A 24014-nucleotide genomic window follows, 5' to 3' on the forward strand; every position below is an offset into this window, starting at 1 on the left:
AAAAGGCTGAGATAGCTTGTGCGTCTTCGGCACTTTGTTTTCTGCCGTGGGTTTGATCATGGACTAAGACAGTCTGCAAGTAATTTTGCTCTGCCTGCTCACTTAGGTGAGGCACTCTACTTCAGCTGGTCGTCTCCTATCAAACAAAAAATCTTTTTGAAAATTTGCATGTAAAATCAGCATCAACTTCTACATACTGGTGTCCTCTTATCCCCTTACTGAGCAACTATAGGAGACCCCAGAAGGCACAGGGCACCTGGGAGAGGGGCAAGGCAGTCCCATCCCCACAAGCACAGTTCTTAGAAGGCAAAAACCAAGTTGTGACAACTATGACAAAGATCCATTCAGACCTTTCAGTCATAGCCCTGATCTAATTCAAATAGCCTAACAGCAATTATTGGCTTTATATTGGTGTCCTGGAAGGAAGGAAGGGAATTGGGCAAAACTATACAGCCATCAAACATATAGTTACCCTGTTACTAATCCCATAGCTACCAAGAGTTTATAAATACTATTTTATGTCCTGGGAATGTAATAATTTATGTGCTGAGGAGAAGAAAACTTCTGTTCTTTTGTGTTTAGCTCTGAGCTGTTCTGAATGCCATAAGAAGAAAAGGGAGCCCAATGCTTAATCATACTTGTATTAAATTGGTTGTATGTGTGTTGCAGAATTTTGCTTCAGAGTCACTGAGTATTTTATTAAGAACTGTCCTATGTGACACAAAGGTCTTATCATTAGGTGTGTACATAATACATTGAATAGCTTACTCGTCAAGTTTTTCAAATTAGGAATGTTCATCTCTCTTAAAAGGGCATAAAAGTTATATTTTAAATGATCCTTTTAAAAGATTCTAAGGGATTTCTTTGACATGACAGTACGATTTCTCAGATTTTATTTCAGGAAAACATGGGCACAATTTTAACATCCTCCTGTTAGAAATGGTTGTTGCTTATTCCTTTGTACTGGCCAGAGGTTCTGCCTGGATTAGGGGCATTATCCTCCCAAACACTGCTGCAGCCCCACCTGAAACAGATTGAGATTTTATTTCATAATACAGCAGTGAGACTGGTACATAGAAGAGATATGAAGAACGAGTGTTTTTCAGTCTTAAAAAGCAAGAATATCATGGCTGATCAACAATATCTCATAGGCCGTGAGACTGGGGTGGGGTCTAAGGAGGATTTTGAGGTTAAAACAATTACCTGGTGCATTTAATTTGTGTAAATGTTCAATGAAAAATTATTTATACCTAAATAACATCTAGAATCAAGTTCACCAGTGGACCTTTACTTCATCCCATGGAGAAACTGGTGGGCTGGTGACTTTGTAACAACCTCTATTTCAGATTCAACGTGTGTGTTACTGCTCCTCCAGTAAAAAACCCAAACTTTCATGGAAACTCTTTCTTCTTCAGCAGTATAGTAGATTGCTGTACTGATCTGCAGGGGAAAGAAGGAGGCAGAAACACCTGATGTGATTTATTACCCTTTAAACAATAATTGAAGTTCCAGAAACTGACACTTAAGAACATGCAAGGTAAAATGCCTTTGCAGAGCACAGGCGAAATATGGTTAATCATGTTTTCCTCCAAAAGAAAAGCTGTTTCAAAAAGTGTCTTTATAGAATTGTATTGTTGATTACTTTGAGTTTATCTGATTTGGGAAAAATTTTCTTGTGGCAGAGCAAATTTTAAGTATTCAGACCCATGAAGCTTCTCTATGTGTAGCTACATAGATGTACTTTCACTCAGAAAAAGGCACCAAGTAAGAGAGACACTGCATTCCAACAAAGCGCTGCCTAGCACTGACAGCAAAATTTTACATCCTCTGCCAGGCTGTTTGCAGCAAGTAAGTCAATTTTAGGAATTAAAAGTAAAATGAAATACGTCAGTTCTGCCTCAATTCATTGAGTGCTTGGCAAATTAGTTTTCACTGCAGTCCAGGAGCCACCTCAACTCAAAGTTAACTGGGCACTTCTCCGAGTTATTAATGTTTCTAGATAGAGGGACAGGACACAATGTTATTTTGCTTGTGCAGAACAGACTTTAATGCTTTCCTTTATTTTTTGCCTAGTACAGACTTCCATTAGTGAGAGGTTTCCAATATTTTTTTGACTCTGGCTGGGTTGTAAATACCAAAAAAATAGTCTCTACCATGGTATCCCAAATTTACAGGGAGGCTAAGAAATGAAGAGCTGTTGCAAAACACTTATTTAGAGAAATTAACTACATCTTACAAGCATATTTCCTTTTCAAGTTAGTCCTGGATTTTTATTAAGGTCTTCCTGGGTCTCAGAAAACTCACCTACCTATATGTGCGAGATATTTTTATACAAAATAAAAAGCCATTTTACTTTCCCTTTTCAACACAGTTGTATACAAAATTCTCCTTTTTTTCTGTAGTTTTTGATAGTATCACTAAGTGAATATTCTTTAATAGCCATGGAGCTGTTGTAAATAATGGATGTAAATTCTCTGCATTCAAAAAATATCTTTGTGTCCAAAAGCCTATTTGTTTTTCCCCAGTTAATTCAATTGGTCTCACTGCCTACTTTTCTATGCAAACTTTGCTTGAGAAGATATTTGTAATAATTCACAACAATCTGTAGCTCTGCATCTGAAATCCAGTTAGATACCTTTAAAGAATGTCAGATTAATTTTCTTGGACTTGGAAAACTTAAAGAATATATTTATTCTAATCACGGTTAGCTGGCATTGTAATGGTTCCAATTTCATGGTAGATCCTCAATACAGCAATATGTTCTGAGCTTTTTTCTCTTTTCCTGTTGAAGTTCCGAAGTATTTTTAAGCAAATTAGAAAATGATTCAAGAGTTGATTTCAGTGGCATTACTTAGGGAAAGCTGAGTGTGAGCATAAGTGTTTCAAAACTGGAGCCTTAGGTTTTACTTATAACTATAATGCCTTTAAAATATTTAGACAGAAATGTAATTTTCAAGTTTGCTGTATACCTTTAGCTGATATCTTAATGTATGTGCAAATGGTATTAGTCTATTGATATGTACAAATGTGGAAATTATCAGATTATTTTGAAATCGTCTTTCAAATCCAAGCAGCTCACACTTTGAAGAAGTTAAGACTATATTATGATCCTGACTTTAGGACTCACATGTAAAGACTTTAATCCAAACTTTTGGCCCACTGTTGTAATTTATTTCATCCTTAACTATTTACTTTACTGGTAATGTCAGATTTTAGAAAATTTTGTTTTGCTCTTAGGAAGGTGTATGCCTTCTTACTCTGAGACACAAACTCAGAAATTACAATGTACCAGCATGAATCTTCATTTCATGTAAGGAAATACTTCTGTTTCTCTTGATCTTTTCCATAATGATTTTACACCCCATGTCCACAGTATAGCAGGAAAACACAATAGGGACCTCTGCAGAATAACTGGTCATGACTCTTCCTAGACCATTACAGTCAATGAAGAAGTTAATAATATTTAAAGGTTAGATTTTTCTTAGGATGTGCTTCTTTAAGTGACAAGAGTCACTAGGAAGTTTTGGGAGGGACCCTCGGCAGAACACTGCAGTGAAATAGACACAGTAGTTTGGCATGAAAATGTCATTGATTTTATTTTATAATAAAGCTGTTGTTTCTATGTTAGAAGAAATATACTCTCACGAGGATTTTTTTCTTCCTGTGGCCTGACAATCTTGATTTACAGTCCTGGTTATATAAAATATCTGGGTTTTGGTGTTTGTTTTTTTTTTGTTTGTTTGGTTTTTTTTTTTTGTTTGTTTGTTTGTTTTTTTTTGTTTTGTTTTTTTTTTTTTTAAAATCAAAAATACATAAAACATCAGTCTTGATATTTTTGGACATTCTTACCCATGTGTGGATAAAGAATGGTAGTCAAGTGAAAGTGGTGGTGTCTGGTAGCTAAGCACACTAACCCAAGGCACACTCACCCAAGGCACACTCACCCAAATAATCTGCCTGTGGATCAGATTCAACAGACAAAATTTAAATGTCTTGTTTTGAATCCACATTTTCCCTCCAAGGTTTTGTTGTCACTGGCCGAGCAGAGTAATTTAAACTGACTTTTTACTCAGCATCCAGCTTTAAATTGTAGATTTACAATCCTACTGTTTGATGTATCACAGGACAGAAATATAACCTCTCTAGGTGATATTTTCAGATTGGAAACATCATTTCAGAGGGTCCAGGGCCAAAAAATCATAGTGAGATAGGGTCAGACATCCTGTATCATAAATTCCAGGAAATGGATAGGAAGTCTAAAGACATCATTGCAATGTACAATAGTAATTACAGGAGTACACCAGTGCTGTGTTTATCACTGACTTCTTTTGAAAGTAGGCAATAGAGCAGGTACCACAGGAGAGGAGGGGGTGCCCCCACTCTGCTCATTCGAGCCCGGTAGCTGCATGGAAGAAACTGTGTACCAAGGGATGGACTTTTGTCAGATTTGTGAAACCTTTGTGGTTTTTCATGGAAAGTTCATTGATTCTTTCATGGACTTTAATAGCAGTTCCTGAATATTCATCAGTGAATATCTTATGTCCAAAATCTTAAAAATTCATAAACATTTCACCTGAATATGCAGAGAAATATTTAGTTGCTGATGCTGAGGGAACATGGTTCGTGAGAGATGGGAGATAACTCCGTGGGAGTAAAGCTGGTAAGACAGGTATCCTGTGGCTGCTTTATTTCAGCCTGTAGTCAATCTACATTTTGCTCAGCATGATAAAATATTCTGCAGTTAATGCCTTTTTTTTTTTTTTTTTTTTGAACAGAAACTTCTTTATGGATCACTTGGTCTACTGGTGCTATCTATTGTCTACTGGGCATTTTTCATTGCTCTTCAGTGAAGAAAGATTTAATATTTTATTAAATATACTTTTTACCCTCCTTTAGTTCTGTCCTGGTCAAGCCAAAGGCTGGGGGATGACTTCGGGCAAAGCTATCTCACAGCCCTGTGGTGGCATCTGGGCTGGCTGCAGGCTGAGGTACAGTAGGTTAACAGTGATGAGAGAGCCCTGCATCCCTCCCTCCATGCGGCTTTTCCCTCCTTGCCTGTATTTGTCTCTGTATATATTGGCAATCTCCTGGAATAGTGACTCTCCTGACTGGTATGCAAAACCTTAAAGAAAGTAATTGTTTTTGCTGTAGTTCTGAATCCCAACCGGGGGTGCTGGAAATTAAACTTGCAGTTTCTGAAAGTGTAGCAAGATCTAGGAGCCTAGAAACTGACTTTTCAAATAGATATACCAGATTTCTATGGTATTTAATAGCTTGTGTCTTGAAAGCCATTAAATTTACATTATACTTTATCACATTACAAACAGTCATGGTTCAAAGTTACTGTTTTACAAGAAGTCACAAACTTGGACTTGGATACAATTTGTCATTTTCTTCTTTTACTTTTCATTAAAAATAATTTTTAGTATACTATTGCTGTGATAGAAATGTAACTCAAATTTTTCTTCTTCTGAAAGTTTCTGAACAGCTGAGCAATGCTTTATTTGTAATAAGGTTTTTTTTGCATTAGTTTGTTCAGTGTACCCCATCTCATTTTCTGCAGCCCTTGGAAACTTATTGAAGCAGCAATATAAGATTAGACCCTTAAACAATGTCACCAAGAACATTGTATTTCTAGCAGTGCAGTCCAATGTGCAAAAGCACGAGTATGAAAATGATTCATGCCATCTATTAAAGGTTAATTTAAATACCAGAATACTGTTTCACTATTCAGATGCTATAAATTATTGCATCTACTGTAGTTTGAGACTAAATCAAGCCAGCTTTTGCAACCTGCCAACAAACTCCAACCCCAAAGGATTTTTAAAAAATTGTAATTGTCACAATAGACAGGACTTTTTTTATTTTACCTATATGGATAATAATCTTTCATACATTTTAATACAATCCTAATGAAATCTAAAAAATAAATTTCATAGTTCATCTGCTGGTTTACTGCAGAGACTGCTGAGCAGTATATTAAAAATGTATTTCTCTTTCACCGTTACTCTTTTTATATTATCAATCAAGTAAATCAAACTTGGAATTCTAACTTATTAGCATAAAATCTCACCCAGACACAATCTGCTTGATGAAGAGTCTTCTAACTTTTTTGTTATGGAGACATAAATTATACTGATATTACCAGGGAAAAAAAATCCTAATACTTCACTCAGTGTTTTTGATGAAATGCTGTACCAGGTTATGGCTGTTCAAGAAATATAATGCTTTGTTTGAAAAGCACAGATCTAAACTGATTAGTTTATTAGTTGTAATACCTGTTACTCATGTCTCCTGCTTAAATATTCACTGATACAAAACAATTTAACATTCCCCTGTGCATGCAAGCACACACACACACTCTTACACATGGGCACATATATCTTTCATGCCACAGAAGTCCACCAGCCTTTTTCATAAGAAAGTCTCTGGACTATTTAGTTCAGTTGCGCAGAATATTCCTCTTGGTATAATTTAGAAAATAATATTTCAGGCCCAATCCTGCATTCCTTGAATACCCATGGATTTCTGTAATTAACATGAATTAAAAGGGATTTAGCTTCTTGCCCTCTCATACCCTGATATCTTTACATCTCATGTATGTAGAGATCCTGTTAGATACTGAAAACATGCAGCAAGGTTTGGAAATGAGCTTCATTCGAGCTGCGATTACAGAGGCATTAAGTACCTACTGAGAGTGGGCCTTTGCAATTCTCTATTGATTACCTGCCAGGCATGCCACTGAGTGTCTTTACACAGTGGGGCTGCTGCATAAGTCTTTTCACAGAATTTTTAACTTCTCATCTATACATCTCATCAACCTATACAATAAGTAGATATCTCTGCCTGACTGTCATACAGAAACTGTTCTACTTACTGGGAATCTTCTTCACTCATTACTTTCTTTTTTTTGTTTTGTTTTTGTTTGTTTGTTTGTTTGCTTTGTTTTGTTTTTTCTCACATGATTGTCTTGGAATTAATACTTAAATAGTTATCGAAAGATGAATTGTACTTGTACAGATATCTTTCTTTTCTCTACAGTAAGCCATTCCTCTGTCTACACTTCAACTTTTTTAGTCTACCAGACAAGTGTTTTTTAAACCAATCTTGCACATGGTAAACATTTTACTTTCAGAAGAATTCAGCACCCAGAATGAAATACCTTGCTAGCACAAGTGGTGGCACTGAGCCTGCCCACCTGCACCAAGGCATCTCGCCCTGAGCTGATTGAAGTTCATGGACCCGGCCCCAGCAGAAGGTGCTGAGCACTTGTGCATCTGACCCCTGATGTGCCCAAACCCATGACTGTCTTCCTCTATACAAGGCATTACATCTGGTGCGGTGTATGAGAATGCCACCACCGACCTTCACAGAGACAGCAGATATCTCAGGCTATTTGATTCCTTATCTTTCAGGAGGATCCCTTTGCCTTGCTGTGAAAAGCTGCTACGCCCTGAGAAGAATCTCCGACTCAGATATTACATGTTAACCTTTATTTGAAATATGTGAGAGATACCAGCATAATATTCCCTCACTCTCCATGCCACAGTGCAGCACTCTCTGTGAGCTGGCACAGTACCCTGTAATGGGAAATTAAAGTGCAAAATGCACTGCCTGCTGTCAATACCTCCAGAGGAAGTTTCTGTTCCTCCCCACCTTACAGGGGACTGACTCGCAGCCTATCTCAGATGGCTGTCAGATTGTCAGTGACCGTGATAAGGCTTTCACTTATCCCAGCTGGGAAAGCTTAGAAGCAAATAGGAATTGCAGTGGGAACCAGCTGCTCATCTGTCTGTGATGAGCAGGCTCACAGGAAGATTTTTACTCAATTTCTGTGCCTTGCATTATTTAACTTACCACCTGATGTTCCTGTCATGCGGTAAATCCAGAAAATTACTATTTGCAGAGATTTTCACTGTGTCATTTTGTGCAGATACATAAGATAGTCTCCCAAGTCTTTTGAGCATTTAAGATTACATGAAGGAATCTTAGTGTGACATTTTAGCTGGTTTCTATTCTGTGGTGTGGTGTTCCAGCAGTGCCTAGAGCTTTCAATTCAGTTTTTGTTATTGCAGTCTGTAAGGATCTACCATCTATTATCCTGGTCTCTGCACAAACACGTTATGCAGGTTGATAATAATCAGGTACACATACAGAACAATGATTATGATAAAAATCAGTGTAAGAAAACAATTTGCCTGATGATCACAAATGTTATTAATTGATTAGCACAGCATATTTACACCACGATTTAAGACAAAGACAGGTTTTTATTTAAAAGACAGTGAATTAAAAATTACAACTCAGACAAAAAAATGAAATGCCAAACTGTGATTCAAATATAACTGTGATCTGACTATACTAAATAACATACTTGGCAATATTACCATATTCCTACTATATATAGAAGAACTTCGTAGCCACTCAAACAGTGTGAGAAAAAAAAAAGATTTTAAAGTCAGAATTGAAGTTCTTTTTTAAGCAGTTCCATATTTTTCAAACAAGATTAATATTCATTAATACAAATATACAGTAGAGTTTCAATGAAACTCTTGATTTTTGATCCAGGCTTTAACATTGGCTGTGTAGTGTCACTGAGCCAAGCAGTGACACTTTTATTCAGAACGGATGGTGTCTTTTTCAACATTTACAGCTACTGCTTCTGCAGTTGTTCAGATTTGGTACTACTGACAACATATAGTTCTCTTTAGAGTGAATGGGGTTATGAAAAATATTTCACCCCTCTACAAAACAGGCAAAGCAATATCTTCTTACTTCAGAGAATGTTATAAAGATCAGTTATTTTACCATTTCCCTCCCATAAAGCTATCTTTATCCATTAAAATGTGGAATTAGATGTATTACAGTTGTTGTTTTGTTTTGTTGTTTTTTTAAATAGCATTTTGAAAAGCAAGCGATAGTTCTGTATAAAGGGAAAAAAAAAAAAAAAAAGTTACTGCCTCTGTTATAAATTGTCAGTACCGTTTAGGATCATTCTGCAACAGAAGTTTTTTGATGACACATTTTCAAAGCCTCTCAGTTCTGATATCTTGTTTTATTTCTTACCAATAAAACCATTTCTGACTAGTAGATAAGTGAAGCCTTCTACACATTCAGATTATGTCCCCATCCTCCAGGGAATTTCTAATGTCTTGGAATCTAGCTGCATGATCTGGTTCTGGGACTGATGGGTCACTGGGGGTTTAGAAAATGTTATCTATCCTCTTGAAGGGAAGGGCTGGTAATTCAACCTTTCACCCTCCTGTGAGTCATTGAGCAAATAGTCCAGTAGATGGATCTGAGGTTCCTTCAGACTTGTGAGCTCCTGACAATTCTCAATATGCTCATTAACCTTGTGCTTTTGAAGAGAAACCCAGTCTGATGCCTGAAGGCTTTCTATATTGACATTTCTGTTGCCAGTAGAGTTGAAGGAAAATACCATTTGTTTTTCATGGGAAAGTTGGGAAAGGAGCTAAAAAAGGGTTGTTTTTAATTTATTATTTATGCTGACATTTCCCATAAATGAAAACAGGAAAATAGTCAGTTTTCAAATATTAATTATATTTTTCAAAACTGGGTTTTCAGTATTAAAAACAAATATTTTCCAGGATTCAATTTTCAACAAAGTGAATTCAATTTCTTTGAAAAATTCTTGGGGGGAGAGGGAGGGGAAGAATGATAAGTATTTTCATTTGCAATGAAGGAGCATTCTGTGTGTGAATATGAGTTCAAACAACTACTTAAATATCATTATTTTAACAAAAGTTTGACCTTTGTTGATTTTTGAAATGTCATCTTTCTTTCTTGCCCAGCCATGTAAAGTTTATTTTTTTCAGTAAGAGAGCACTGGTGAGCAACAGAAAGTTGATGCTGAATTTGTACCTTCTCTGTGCACAACTGCCAGAGAGTCCCTTGTAGAATGTGGATGCTGCAGGGAAGTAATTCTCTGAGTTTCCTTCTCTAGTTCATGAAGACCATTAAGACAAAGTCCAGCTGCCTGGATTAGGTATTTGGCACCCCAGTGCTTATTGCAGACAAACATAACACCAATACTAATGTTACCTAGCTGTTAACCTCAGAATATGAAACACTTCTGATCAGTTGTGTCAGGAACATATGTTTTCCCTCAAAATTGCGCAACCAGAAAAATTAGCAGGCTCTGACTACTGACCTATACATTATTTAAATATAAATTATAGTAACCTAAGAGAGAACAAGAAAAAAGGAGAAAAACAGGAAAAAGAGAGAAAAACAAATGGGATCAATGATGCTGTGGGAATGCTTTCTTGGTACGTGGGTCATCAAAAGTTGTGAATCACATTCTGCAAGAACTTGTTCTCCTCCACCAACTATAGCTGAAACATGGACTCCAAATGCAGAAACTTTAGATAACTGACATTAGACCATCCGAGGTCTGCACAGAGAAGATGCTGTGTCTCTGAGTCTCTGCCCAGGCTTGCTGAATTGGTGCCGATAGAGGCTGGGGCTTTGCCAAGGCTTGTTATGTCCCCTCATCCTTTTTGCCTGGGCTTGTTGCTACTGCTATTTTCTGTCTGGTTTAACGTCTTTAATCTCTTCTTCCATACAAAGTGCAGAAACTAAGACAAGCATCTATGGCCCCAGGAGGAGCTGTAGCCATGAACTAGGCCAATTTTTAATTCTACTTTTCAAGACTATAGAGGTTTATACTATCTGGCTAACTTAACTTCTAAAATGTGTTGGTTAGTAAAGATAATGTCTTGTACTATAAGAACTGACAGTCTCCAAGTGATGTAGAGTAACACTGTGTTGAAAAGCTAAAAATAAGAGTACTGCTATTAATTTATTCCAAGGCAAAAAATACCAAAAAAAAAACCCCAAAACAACCAAACCCAAACAAAACAAAACAATCAAACAAACAAAACAGGAAATGAGAGAAACATCTTGGTATATCCTACCAGAACATTGACATGTACAACATTAATATTTTGATGTTACTGTATGAAATGCAACACAGAACGAGCAGAATAAAAGGTTATTATCTCATTATATTATTTTAGAACTTGTAGATAGTCTACCACAAACTCCTTGTTTAGGTTAATATTTCTGAGAGGTCTTAGTAAGGTCTGTATTATCCTGCAAGGCAGAGGTACTTTTCTTTGTTTCACATGTTTGCACAGAGGTAATTTTTGCTTTTTTTCCTCTTATTAATGTCTACGTGGTTGAGAGAGTCAGCTTTTTAACAAACAGATAACGACTAGTAGCATTCAGTGTAACCATTCCTCACTTCACATTAATCCCTTGGCTTCCATGTTTGTAGCTGTTCCTGCCTACAGTGATGAGATTCCAGTACGTGTAGTATAAGAAAATGATAGGAAGGGGAAAATGAAGCTGGAACCAAGAGAGAGCAGGATACTTTAATAAACCAGCTCAAAGCATCTTTTAGGATTAACCTTACCATTCTGATTTTTAAATTGGGTATATATAGTTCAGGATTTATTCTATTGGTTTATGGAAGCATAAGTAAATGGCAGTGGAACATAGCTCTGCAACCCAGCTGCCTTTTCTATTCATCACCTTTACCTTGTCACAAGTCATCTTACATAGTAAGAATTAGCATAAGCAATAGAATATAACTATAGCACTCTTGGTCTTTCATAAGCTAATGGATGTAAATCTGTAATTCTCATCCTGGAAGCCAGGCATTTGTCCCATTTGTTCTCTTTTTTTAACACTAGTCTACTTCTTACTTTCCCCTTTTATCCACAGAAATTTCATACTATAGTCAGTACAGTTTGTGTATTACCTGATAACAGGAAATGAATCAAGCTGAGTACTGCTCTCTGTGCCTTGCAGAGTATCATCATTACATGATAATAGTGGAGATAGATCAGAACGGCAGAACATATGTTTGATTAGTATCTCCCAACAAGAGCCCAAACGTTAATGGTATTTAATATCGGTAGGCATCAGAACAGAGATCATCAGTTTAGTGAGAATCTATGTTAGATTTAGTTTAATTATCGCTACTCATAGCCTTGGGTATGGGGTATTATCATGGCAGTAGTCATGTGGAGTTGTAATGTCATGCAAGTAGCTTGATATCTATATTTTCTGAATTTCATTCTGCTTTATATATTTTAAATATGTGTAATATAGAAAACAGAAGATACCTAAGTGCCCAGTGGGATGATGATCACAAAATATGCTCCAAAGATGACATTCACTGCACATTTTCAAACAGCTGCAGTTTTACACTGAAATCCTGGATGTCTCTGTGTGTTTTAGTTCAACAATTTGATAAGATATAATAATAATTCTATCATTAAGGCATGTTACAGAATTCATCTTAACTGAAGATTTATTGTACAAAACTCCCACAAGAATGGCAAAAATAATCACAAAACATAATATTGAACTGAATTTGGATTTTTGTTATGTTTGATAAAACAAAAATTGAGCAAAAAATATTGCCTTGAATTTTTTTTTTTTCCACTGAAAAATCTCACTATTTAATCAGATATTCAATAACAATTAGTCTCACTCCCCATGTGTGGTATCTTTGAAGAAATTCTTCTATTACTATTAGTATTATTTTTACTGTTAGTAGTATTTCCAGAGAATGTATGTCTAACCATTCTACCCCTGGGCAAGATCTCCCTTTGCACCTAGTGCTACATTAAGTCAGAACAAAAAGAAATCCTTGGCAAAGGCTTAGAAATCAAAGCACAAGACAACATTGGTAGGCAAGCCAGGTAAAAGAATGAGGAACATTATGGCTCACCATCACATTTAGTGAAGAAACCACTGAGAAATTGTTATTATGTACGGGTTAAAATGGCTAAAATACCACAGAGGTATAAAATACCATTACAGGCAAACAGAAGGGAAATTGAAGTTAAGTGATGTGAGAAGAGAAGGTTACTGAAGGTTATTCTCTGAATGATGGTGGAATCCAACACATTTGCCAGGCTGCAAAAAGAGGCCTCATGAGAGGGGGAGACAGAGACCTGGGCCTGAGTGCTCATATCAGCTATATCTGAGCTTGGCTCAGAGGAGTGCTGTGTGAAAAGGCTCCCTTGTAAACTGTCCTGGGAGCTTGTGCTGTGGCATGTGGGGAGTTTGCATGTAACATGCAGGGAAGAGGCTGAAGGCAGATGAGACATTCTTCAGTGAGATGGACAGTGCTGGACCTGGCCATTGGTCCACCCTTGCTGAGGACTCACCAGGAGATGAAAATCTGTGAGATACAGGTTTCTGTTGCTGCAGGGTCACTCATTGAAAAGCCTCTGAAGAGGAATCTGCTGCTGTCATCTGTATAAAGAAAATAGGAAGCGAGCTCCTTTGCATATGCAGAGGGAAATGAAATACCTGGTGCGTCATAGCTATTCCTCATTAAACTGTTTGTAAACAAGTTGTTTGTTTAATCTGCCCTGGAGTATGTGTTACAGGATAAAATGTTGCTGGTGAACTAGCCACCACAATTAGAAAGGGCCGTGAGATGATGTTTTGCAGCATAGAGATGATCATGGGCAATTTACCACAAGGTGAAATAATTATATTTATTTCTTGCCTAAGTCATCAGGAGGATCTGCTTCAGGGAACTGGAGCATTTTCAGTGGAGAGCTTGACCAGTCAGAGTAATTGAAAGTAGTTCAAAGATATCCTAAGAGAGCAAAACCAGTCTTGGGAAATAATATAGTTGGGTGTTTGTGAGCTTTTTGGGGCAAACTATCCAAGGAAAATTACTGGGTAATTTAGCAAGATAGCTTCTCAAAGTGACTTAGAGCCTAGTGAGAAATCTTTACCTGAAAAAAGTATGGGAGTCTTCTGTTAGCCAAAGAGTGACCCTAAGGACTTGCTCTGAGGGATTTTGTGAACTGGGGAATGTTTTACTTTAAGAACTTATTCCGATCTTGGACAAACTGATTTCAAAGTGGTCAGGAATGTCAAGGACTTTCAATAATATTAGAAGGGATAGTAAGATTGCTGTGAATCCCAAAAGTGAGTGCCATGAGTGCTCAAAATGCACACAGGCATCTAATTTCATACTGGATTCACCCAAGAATGAACATAAAAGCAATAAGATAAAAAAAGACCTTTAATCTCAACAAAGAATAAAAGGAATGAGTTAGTGAGAATGTCGGGAAGATTAATTAAAGGAGTCACAGTGAACAATATAAAGCAGTAAATAACATTAGGGCATAACATAATTACCATTTCTAAGAGTTATTTATCACCAAGTAACCCTTTTTGGTCTAGACCAGTCTTAATTCCCCTGGGCTCATGTACTTTTCTGGAGCAGCCACACCTTTAATTATGTAAAACTTTAGCTTTCTTAATTTTTTGGGCTGATCTGTGCTTGGACAAGTTATTGTTCCACTTTGGTTGGATCCTTTGAGCCCTCTGGCCCCAGTCCCTCATTTCATTGCTGGATTTTTTAACTGGAGTCTGGGGCAGCGCTCACATTGAAGCATCATCACTTTGTAACTCACTGAGCCTTCCAGGGCTCTCAGATGCCACCGACTGTGCTTTTTTCAGGGACTTCCTTGTGGCAATCATTTCCAGATTGATGTGAAAACTCTTTTTCTCCTGCTTTCTTACACCTTTTCTTCTGAAAGAGGAAGCACATGAGAGTCTACTGTAAGGACAGGGATGGGTTTCCCTGAATACCTGCTCTTTGTAAGAAGCAGGACATCTTTTGATTCTGATGCAATATTGTTTTCTGCATTATTTTATAAAACCAGCCAAGCAAGTGCCACAGGATAACCTGCACTTTTTCTCTCTACTCCCAGTGTCCAATTGACTTGTATGTCTTTCAAGTCAGAGTGAAAACCATTCCCCAGTGGAAAATTACTATTTGGTTCAAGGTGAAATGTATACAAATGTGTATTCTTTACAATATTTTGTTTCAAAAAAAAAAAAAAAAACCATAAAAAGGGAAAAAACATTTTCAGGTAGTCAGAAATGACCAGGTAGGTTTCAGTTTTGCATTTCAAAAGATCCTTTTTGTTACAGAGTTCATTGACTTTAAATATATATAAAAGCTTAGCAAAACATTTTAAAGGTCACAATCAGACAAGAATGATCTGATATTACTGACACAATATTCTTGAATTTATCCCAAAATAAGTCTTTCAAAACTACTTTAAAAAAATTAATTCTTCAACGTATGTTGAAAACTTTTTTTTTTTTTTCACTTTCAATGGGTGGTAGGAAGAAACTGTCTCCTCTTACTGAACAAACCTCCTTGATCTTCCCAGAGAACATCTCTATAAGCTATTATGTCAGTAGACCCTCTTCACCTCCACTCCTTGGATTCTGGGGACACAATTAATCTGACTTAACTTTGTTCTTTTAAAGGTTTAGTCAAAGTTTGTTGCTCAGTTTTCCTCTGCAGACACTGAAGAAAGCCGAGGAACTGGAGAGAGCCCATACAGTTGGGAATAAGTACTTTATGGAGAAAGTATCATCTCCCTCATTTTAGAAGGAGCCTAGCGAGCCAGATGAAGTCAGTGGTTAAAGTAGGCTAGGAGATTAACTTCAATAGAATACTGCTTTGATGTAATGTTAACCGTAAGTAGAAAAGAAGTAATATCAGTCTTGCCTTTCCCCTCTCTGGAAAAAAAGAGGAAAGCAGAAAAAAGCCAGTGGAACTCAGAGATTTCTGTAGTGCTTGCCTTGTAATAGAAAATTTCTGAAATAATTTTGAAGACGATGACTTTCTTGTCTCTCCACCTTTTCCTTACAGACATCTATGACCATATAGGTATATATTGGTATACATATATTCCAACTTCACCTCACAGATGACATAGCCTTTCCTTAGTGAAACTGAGTAGTTTGCTAAAACAGAAAGGTTGGTAGTAATTAGTCCATTAATACAGGTACCTAATTTACTACAAATTTCATGGACACATGATTGAGAACTAAAAGTTAGTTTAGGATGTTAAGCCGACAATGCATCTGAAAATTTATTCTTATACATACAGTGATACAATTGTGTTGTTTCAGCAACCTTGTTATAGTGTTCTGAGTCCTTATCTCCACTAGGCATAAAAGCTACATTTTTATCTCACATTGGTAAAGATTATAGTCATAAACATGTAGTGAAGACTGAGGGTGTAATTTAACTAAATTATGGTAAATCAAGGTAATCCCTAAACTCCTACCCAATGTTCTTCTCAGTTTGTTTAAACACATGAAAACTATATCTTTACTAGAATTGTGTATTTCTTTTTACCTGGCATGCGGTCAGAACATATTTTTTTTTCCTAGCTTGGACATAATATTATATGTGGCAAGTCTAAATACGTAGTGGTGTTTGCCTTTCATACTAGTTAACCTAATGAGTAAACTGAGAGAAGCACATCTTGGTAAATTTAAGACACATCAGGAATATTCTGATTTATCTACATGATGCTTCTCACATGCCTTAATTGAAGCCTACTAGAAATATATTTAGAACATATTTAATTATTCGACTCCATGCAAAGCTTAAATGATATGGTTGGAATACTTAGTAATACTGTATGGCCTCTTTCCCATACAAAAGAGCCTTGAAATGGTTTTAAATGACAGAACAATGTGAAGAAGCCTTCTTCTTCACAATTGAGTCAGTCACTGTGGTTGCAAAACCATACAGGAATGTGGTTTGTAGGAATATAGGTCTGAGTGACCTGGAAAAATATACTTCCTGTATCAAAATAGCAGTGGAAATACTTCTTTAAGGATGGAGCAACTGAAATGAATACCAGAAGAACACTCATTAATATACTGTTGAATTTATAATAATATTCCTCATTTTTATTACAACAGAACAGCTGTTACACTAGCTTTGCTAGTTTTAACTGTTTTGCAAAATGACCAAGCCTTTGTATTTCTTAGGTAAGAAAATATCTAATGCCCAGTCAATAATTCTGTTTACTTTTGACAAAAACTGTGGAGAAACCCTGTGATGAGGCAGGTGCTAAGCATCAAGCAAGATGGCAAGTGTCTTCAGCTTGCACTGTGAATCAGGGACACTGAATATCTGGCAGCATTGACCCCTAAATAGAAAGGCAGCATTCAAGATCAACACGTGGGGCTGCGTCACACTTCCTTTGAAAGTCTGAGTCCATAATATAGGACTGGACATGGTACTTTCTTCAGGGAGGGTTTTTTCCATCTATGAAAGAGATGGTAACATGTCTATTATTCTGCAAATACATATTTAACAATGGGCTTAATTCAACAAGAAATCCAAATATCTTGGATTATATCTATGGACAAGTTGCTTACGAGCTAAAATTATCCACCTTTCTGTCTTAATTGATTCACAGTCCCCTGTGCAAGGCTTGGAGTTTAGAATATCAGACATCTTGTCCCACCCACCCTCATCAAGAATTCTCATGACTCCATGGCAGAGAGAGGCACATAAACTGCCTGACTTCAATTGAAAGACTTACTTCGCGTATCAAATTAATAGTGAACCATTCCTGGAGTAAGTGAATTTGAGGACAAAATTTTGGCCCGCAGGCCAAGTTCCTCAAGACAGAAACATTGGAGGAAAGGTAAAATGCCATTCACATTTTCAGTGTGGTATAAATAAATAATATTGGCAGAAAGTGAAACTGCTCTGAAAGTCATCCTTGCTTTTAGTACAAACAAGAAACTCCTTGTGCAGTGAGCAGAACAAATGAAGCCTGGTTTCCTCCTGATTTGTGCCTCATGGTTGGATTCTCTGGTGTCTAGTAAAGTGTAAGCCCCATTTAAATTTTTTTCTTGCATTTCAGGCATTTAGGACATTTCTCCCCCATGGTGTAAACTCGTATGAAGAAATAAAGCATGTTAACAACTGCTTTTTCTTCTGGGCAACAATGCCTTTTTACTAAACTTGTTGAACTTTATCTCTGACACCCTTTTCTCACTGACTAAGGTTGGCCAATACATTTAAAATTTATGGATACAGTCAGATAAACAGAAAGTCTGACAAGCATAGGCACGGACAGATACCCATATATATGTAAATAATGTTATGTTATCAGAGATCTGTCAGATTAATCTGGGCTACCTGCTGGTTCAACGCCAGCTCATAACTGGCCCAAGTGCATGAAGTTCCCAGAAGACCAGGTGGGCTCGGGTGACTCCCACAACAGGTATCTCTCTTGTGGCTGAATTCTTCACTTATGGCACATGCTGCCCTCATGAAACACTTCAAAGTACAGGTGGTCCTGTCAATGCTGCTTTTTCCACACCCTTTCAATGGTGTCCCACCTCTGTGATGTTTCCCTGTGGAGAGGGACTCTGAATGTCTCCTCTCTAACGTGTTAAGACTCTCATGGAAAGCCTGGAATATGTTTATGCCCACTAAAATCACTGAAGATGAGCTTTATAGGGAGTTTTTTAACTTTCTTATGATTAAGAACATATTTTTCAAGCCATTATCACCTAGAAGTTTCTTTTGTGAAATTTCTTGCCATGTGTTTCACTTCTAGAAATGTAGCCTTGCTTATGGCTTCTTATGACCTACTCTGTAAATATTAGCCTCCTTCAAACTGCAGGGACAAAAATGGAATTCATGTGAAAAAGGAAGTTTTTTGCCTAACTGATAAGGGGGGCCTGGTCTGAAAATTTATCTGAGGTTGTGGAGGCCTGTGCTGCCTTCTTCCAGTGAAATTATGCTGTGTAAGTGGACTGTGACCCCCCAAAAATTACTCAATTGTGTAAAACAAATAGATGTTGCCAGTTTACAAGTGCTTTAAAAACAAAGCATCATCTAGTCACTGTCAGTTATTAGATAATTTAACACAACATCAAAAGAATCAAGGCAGTTACCTGATTTCTTCCATATCTGCTGAGTTAATCAATATAATTTCTGGCCAGTGTTAAAACAAAATGAGAATAAATATAGTAGGAATAAATTAAAAGACATCAGTGAGAAAGGATGTTAAATGCTCCTCATTAATCTGCCAGGAAAGCAAGATTAAAACAATTACAGTTTAAAATTTTACACAGGTTTCATTAAACTCCAACCAGACTTTTCAATGAAGGATTACTGCTCAATGGCAATTGTTAGAGATGCCATCTAAGAGAGCGGAAGTATTATCAGTATTTTATAGTCATGTAAAAATGTAATAACTTTTGCTCACAATTAACTAATACAATTTTGAGCTGGAATATTGATTGGAAATCACATCACACATAGCAGCCCTAGGTGATTAAGAGGAGATGTTGGGTTCTTCTAATGGCAGTTGGACATGAATACTTCAGATACTTAGTTATCAGCCACACTGCTGACTTTTGCTTATGAAGGAGAGCAGGCTTTGCAGGCTGTTTTCCTATTCTTCACATGACAGAGAGAGAAATAGAGTATTAACTACATGTGTGCTCAATACAGATGTACTGATGTGGAGGAAGAGGCATTTGTGTGGTTCAAGATCTGAATTACTTTCTTCTGGAATCAGTAGGGGTGGAAGAGGACAGACAACTTTCTGTTCATGACTGGCATTTGAAAATGACACAGTTGTCAATGTTTGCCTAGTGCATTGATCATGCTACATTATTCATCTACTTAGTCCTTTTCTGATGAGCAAAGGAAGCCTGAAATGAAAACTTCATTACTCTGAAAATGAAGTACCACAGATGTAAGATTGGCATTTGCAGTCCTTGCATACTGTGTGCGCTCCTCCTTGGCTGACATGTAGCTAATGCTGGCTAAAAGTTGTTTCTAGATCTAGAAGAGTACCCCAAATTCTGGGATAAAAGGAGATATTTTGTTCTTCCACATCCACCTCATCTTCTTTGTCACTGACTGTAAAGATTCCAGTTAGTTTTCGGGTTTTGTATGCAGCTGAGATTAGGAAAATTGTAGCAAAGAAACAGAGAGGGAAAGCACATTTGAAGAGAAGAGATAATCACATTTCTAATTCTGTGAAAAGTCTCAGAAATGTAACCTATTTAAAGTTTCAAAGCTATGAGAAAGCAAAACTGCAAGTCTTTTTCTCTTTGTGAGTCGACATGAAGTTAGGATAAGAATTTGGACATAAAACAATATTTTGCATCTATATTCAATGGTCAACCATGGTTTTCCCTCAGGCAGAAGAAAATGAATCAGGTTGGCAACATCAACAAATATTTTCTTAAATCTCTTTACTATTGTTTATGTCATTTGTTTTTCATTTGTGTTTCCTCTTGCCCTGCTTTATTCATGTTGACATCGCTCTTCTAGTGAAATATCTCCTTCCTATAAAATTTGGCATTTAGAAGTTATTTGAAATGCAGCGTTCCTGAAAACAAGAATTAAAGTCTTTTAGAAGATTGAAACTCATAATTACAATATTAAAGTAAATAAGGAGGTTCAACCATAAATTAATATAGTTTTACCTGAATATTGTTTTAATTTTAAACCAGTAATTCTTACAAAGACAGAACTTGCTGCCCTGCTCACATAGATGAAATGATACATACACACTTGTTGGCATACTGTCATCTTTTTTTATTGTATCCTAATTGGAGATTCTCTTGTGTCTTTCTTCATTTTCATGATGATCTTTTATTCTATTTCTGTATTGTTGCATTTCATTGTTAAAATAAAATATAATTAAAAATTTGAGAACAAAAATAAGAGTTAGAAAATCCATGTTAAATGAACAGACTTATTCTTAGTGCTAGTAAGAATATTTTCTTTTCCTCCTAGATTCCTGAGCCAGCTGTTCTCCTAGAAACAGCCAAAATTTTGAAGTTTAGTCCTTCAACCCTTCAACAAGAAAAAAATTGTCCTTTATACCTATATTCCTTTTAATTTACTTTTTTCTTTGTCATTGAGCACAAAATCAAATTTCATACAATAGTAAGAAAACACACTGTTTTTTGTCATTTGGTCAAACTTAAACAAAGTAATATTTTTTTTTGTGCTATTTTAAAAATACATGACAAAATTAGATATATAGTTATACCCTTTGATGAAATTGTTTAACAAGTAAGTATTCTATAATTTATTTTTTAACTCCCTACAAGACTGCAGACCTGACATTGAAGAACAATGGAATTTGTCATGTTTCTGAACTGAACCTGCCATGCTATCTAGAATCCTGCTAAATTTATCTCTGTCTATTTAAAGTCACAATACAAAATGTAAAAGTCAGAACTGGCTTTTGAAGAATAGTACCAAAAGGCAGTACAAGATTAGACCTTTTTATGCTTATGCCTAAGTTTAGTCACAGTAGCAAAATGTTGTATAGCAGTCAATTAATTAGGGTTTCTTTTTGTGAGTGCAGAAAGTAAAATATTTGACAACATGGGGTAATGAGGTGGTAAAGGGAAGATCTCCTTCCTTCACAGAGCCTGTTGAGGCATGATTTGGCTTGCTGTGGTGTGCTGAAATCGAGTGCAGGTTCTATCCCTTCTAAGACTACACAGCTGAACCTAATTTTACCCTATTCAAAGACAAGGAACTTCAGTTAGCATCTACCACATCCTGGCCCCTTACTCTGTGTGTTATATGGTGGCACCTCCCACAGTAAAAGTTCTAATACTCACAGAACCTCAAACTAATTGTTATTGCATGACAAACATATGGAACCACAATTCATATTTACAAGTATTAGCTGATTGCACTGAATATATTTAATCTTGTTTTCACCACTTGATTTTGATTTTTAGTGGAACTTTCCCTGAAACAAACACTCTTTAAAACTTATTTTAGGGATACTGGAGCTTGTATTAAAGTATGCTTTCAAAACCATATTTTTGAAAAATAAAATATTTTTCAAAGTATTATACATTGGAAGTAGGAATGATACAGTAATAAAATAAGTTAATAAAGTTATGAAGTTCTTCCACCAATAGACACTCAGAAGGTGTCTATATTCATATCATCAAAGACCTGACATAGTTGGCTTCTCTACACTGCTTTCCTCGGGCCTTCAGGCTGAACTGTTCATACAATCAGTCCCAAACACATTTTACTCATCATGAGTCAGACCAGTTTCAAAGTTTAAATAGGAGATCTTAGCTAGCTTAATTCATTTAGATGGAGGCAGGTGAGGAAAATCTTGCCCAAAGAGCAGAGTAGACAGATTTTAGCAAGGTGGTTACTGCTACTAGGATGGTGCCAAGCAGGATGGAGTAGATTGGAAGGTGAGGCTGAGGCCAGTGCAAGAGGATCAGCAGCCAAGCTGATCCTGCTTATTCTGTGTACTGGGACTTAGTCTTCTGTGTCAGCAAGGATAAGACAACATTCTTCTGGGACCAACCCTCTTTTTTGGGTTCTTGAGGTAAAGAACAAAGTTGAATAGTTCCTAATTTGGTCGTTCCAATGTGGGATGGAAACACCAAGTAAAACAGTGGCCTGGGTTATTCCCCACCAGTAGGAAGCCATCAAGTTTTGGATTCAAATCCTAAATGATAGGTTTATCATTGATTAGTCTTACTGATAACCAGACACTCTTCCTATACTCCTGGAGTCTGGGAACATTCAGACTTGGAGTCTGGATTTGTGGACATCTTTGATTTGATTCACACTTGCTACTTGTGTACTTGCTGCCAACATTGTTTAGATAATGCAGCACATCTGACAAGCTCTGTAGGAAAAGCATGTCAAACAATAATGCTCTTTGTTGTGGCCTGGCTGAAATGTTAAACGAGGCTTTAAACTATAGTGGAGTCAAGAAAAGATTAAAACATTTTTTAACAAAGGCTTCAAATGCAGAAATTAAGCAACTTAGTCCTTCCACATCACAATCCTTGGATCACAGCCAGGGTAACATTTACAGTGTATTGAAGGGGCTCATTCATCTTGCAGATAAAGAGATTTTTTGTTTTGTTTTGTTTTGTTTTAAAAAGGGAATATATTTTCAATGTAAAATCTCGATCTGTCCAAGTATGCCAGAATCACACTACATGTTAATTCTTAAAATTATTTTGTTGCTCATGTGAATATAACAAGAAATATATTACCCTCTTTTTATTATATACTTTTTCTCTGTATTATTAGATTCCTATATCTGAAGACTGGTGATGTTGCTGAATGCTTTGACCTCCAGTGTAACCCAGACCAAAGAACATCAGACAATATTTTGCATTTTGTTTCAGGTAAAGTGCTTTTTTTAAGACATCTGATACTAATATAAAATCTTCAAACCAGATCCCACAAAGACCTACAATCATTTTTGAAAAAAGAAAACCAACAACAACAAAAAAAAGCAAAACCAAAACCTGTACAAGACTTGTTTTTAAAAGATTCTTTTATAAGTGATTCAAGAAAAAATAGTCTTTCATGTAATACTCCAGTGGTTGCTGCACTCAGGAAGTGTGAATACTTGGATCTTCACTCCGAGTGAAGCAAGTTGCAAACCTCTGCTTTCTGCTTCTGAGGAGACTGTCCTAAGCATCAAACAATAAGCTCATTGATGATGGGAACTTTGTTCTGCTGAAGGTGATTCCACCCACCAAGAGAAGAGTGAGTAAGATATCACATAACTCTATCCTAGCAGAAGTGAGCCTTTGGGAGGAGTGAGGCTTGGGGAGGAATGAGGCTTGGGGAGGACTTTTCTATAAGAAAAACAAATTAAACTTTGAATTTGTGACTGAATTATGTCTCAGTCTCGACTTATATGCCAAAAAATAATTTCTCAGAGGAAACGCAGGATGGGAGAGAATCAATCACATGTCTGGATAAAATAAGCAGTACTAGGATACAGGTACTTTGATGGACTTTAACATAGTAGAACATAAACTACTCTTATTTGACTAGGTGGAAAAAATGTCAAGAAAAAAGGTGCTTTCTTCTTCTATGAAGAGTAAATGAAATCATATCCTCTTTCACAAATTATGCAAGAACAGCTAAAAAGGACACCGGTAATATGATTATGAACATGTGTGTAGTTGTATGAGTGAAAGTGTCTTCTCTGTTACAGGTTGCAGTAATATCAACAGGATTCCTGAATACTACCTGATTTTAAGGACGAATGAATGGATACAAATGCATTACCACTTTCCAGCTGTATGCACATGTCAATGGTTGATCCAACTAGCAGGCAAAATTCCCTGGTCCG

General features: G+C 36.5%; 1 long non-coding RNA gene across 1 annotated transcript in view; it reads left to right on the forward strand.

Moving 5' to 3' along the window:
- Nucleotides 1-23307, forward strand: part of LOC116961724 — a 77940-nt gene extending 54633 nt beyond the window's left edge. The window contains exons 3-4 of the long non-coding RNA XR_004407110.2: nt 22955-23052; nt 23251-23307. This is a non-coding gene — a long non-coding RNA (uncharacterized LOC116961724). The remainder of the gene's footprint in view (nt 1-22954; nt 23053-23250) is intronic.
- Nucleotides 23308-24014: the final 707 nt, after the last annotated feature.

The sequence above is a fragment of the Tyto alba genome, unplaced genomic scaffold (genome assembly GCF_018691265.1).
Source record: "Tyto alba isolate M040663 unplaced genomic scaffold, T.alba_DEE_v4.0 Super-Scaffold_9, whole genome shotgun sequence".
In the NCBI taxonomy this organism is placed as follows: domain Eukaryota; kingdom Metazoa; phylum Chordata; class Aves; order Strigiformes; family Tytonidae; genus Tyto; species Tyto alba.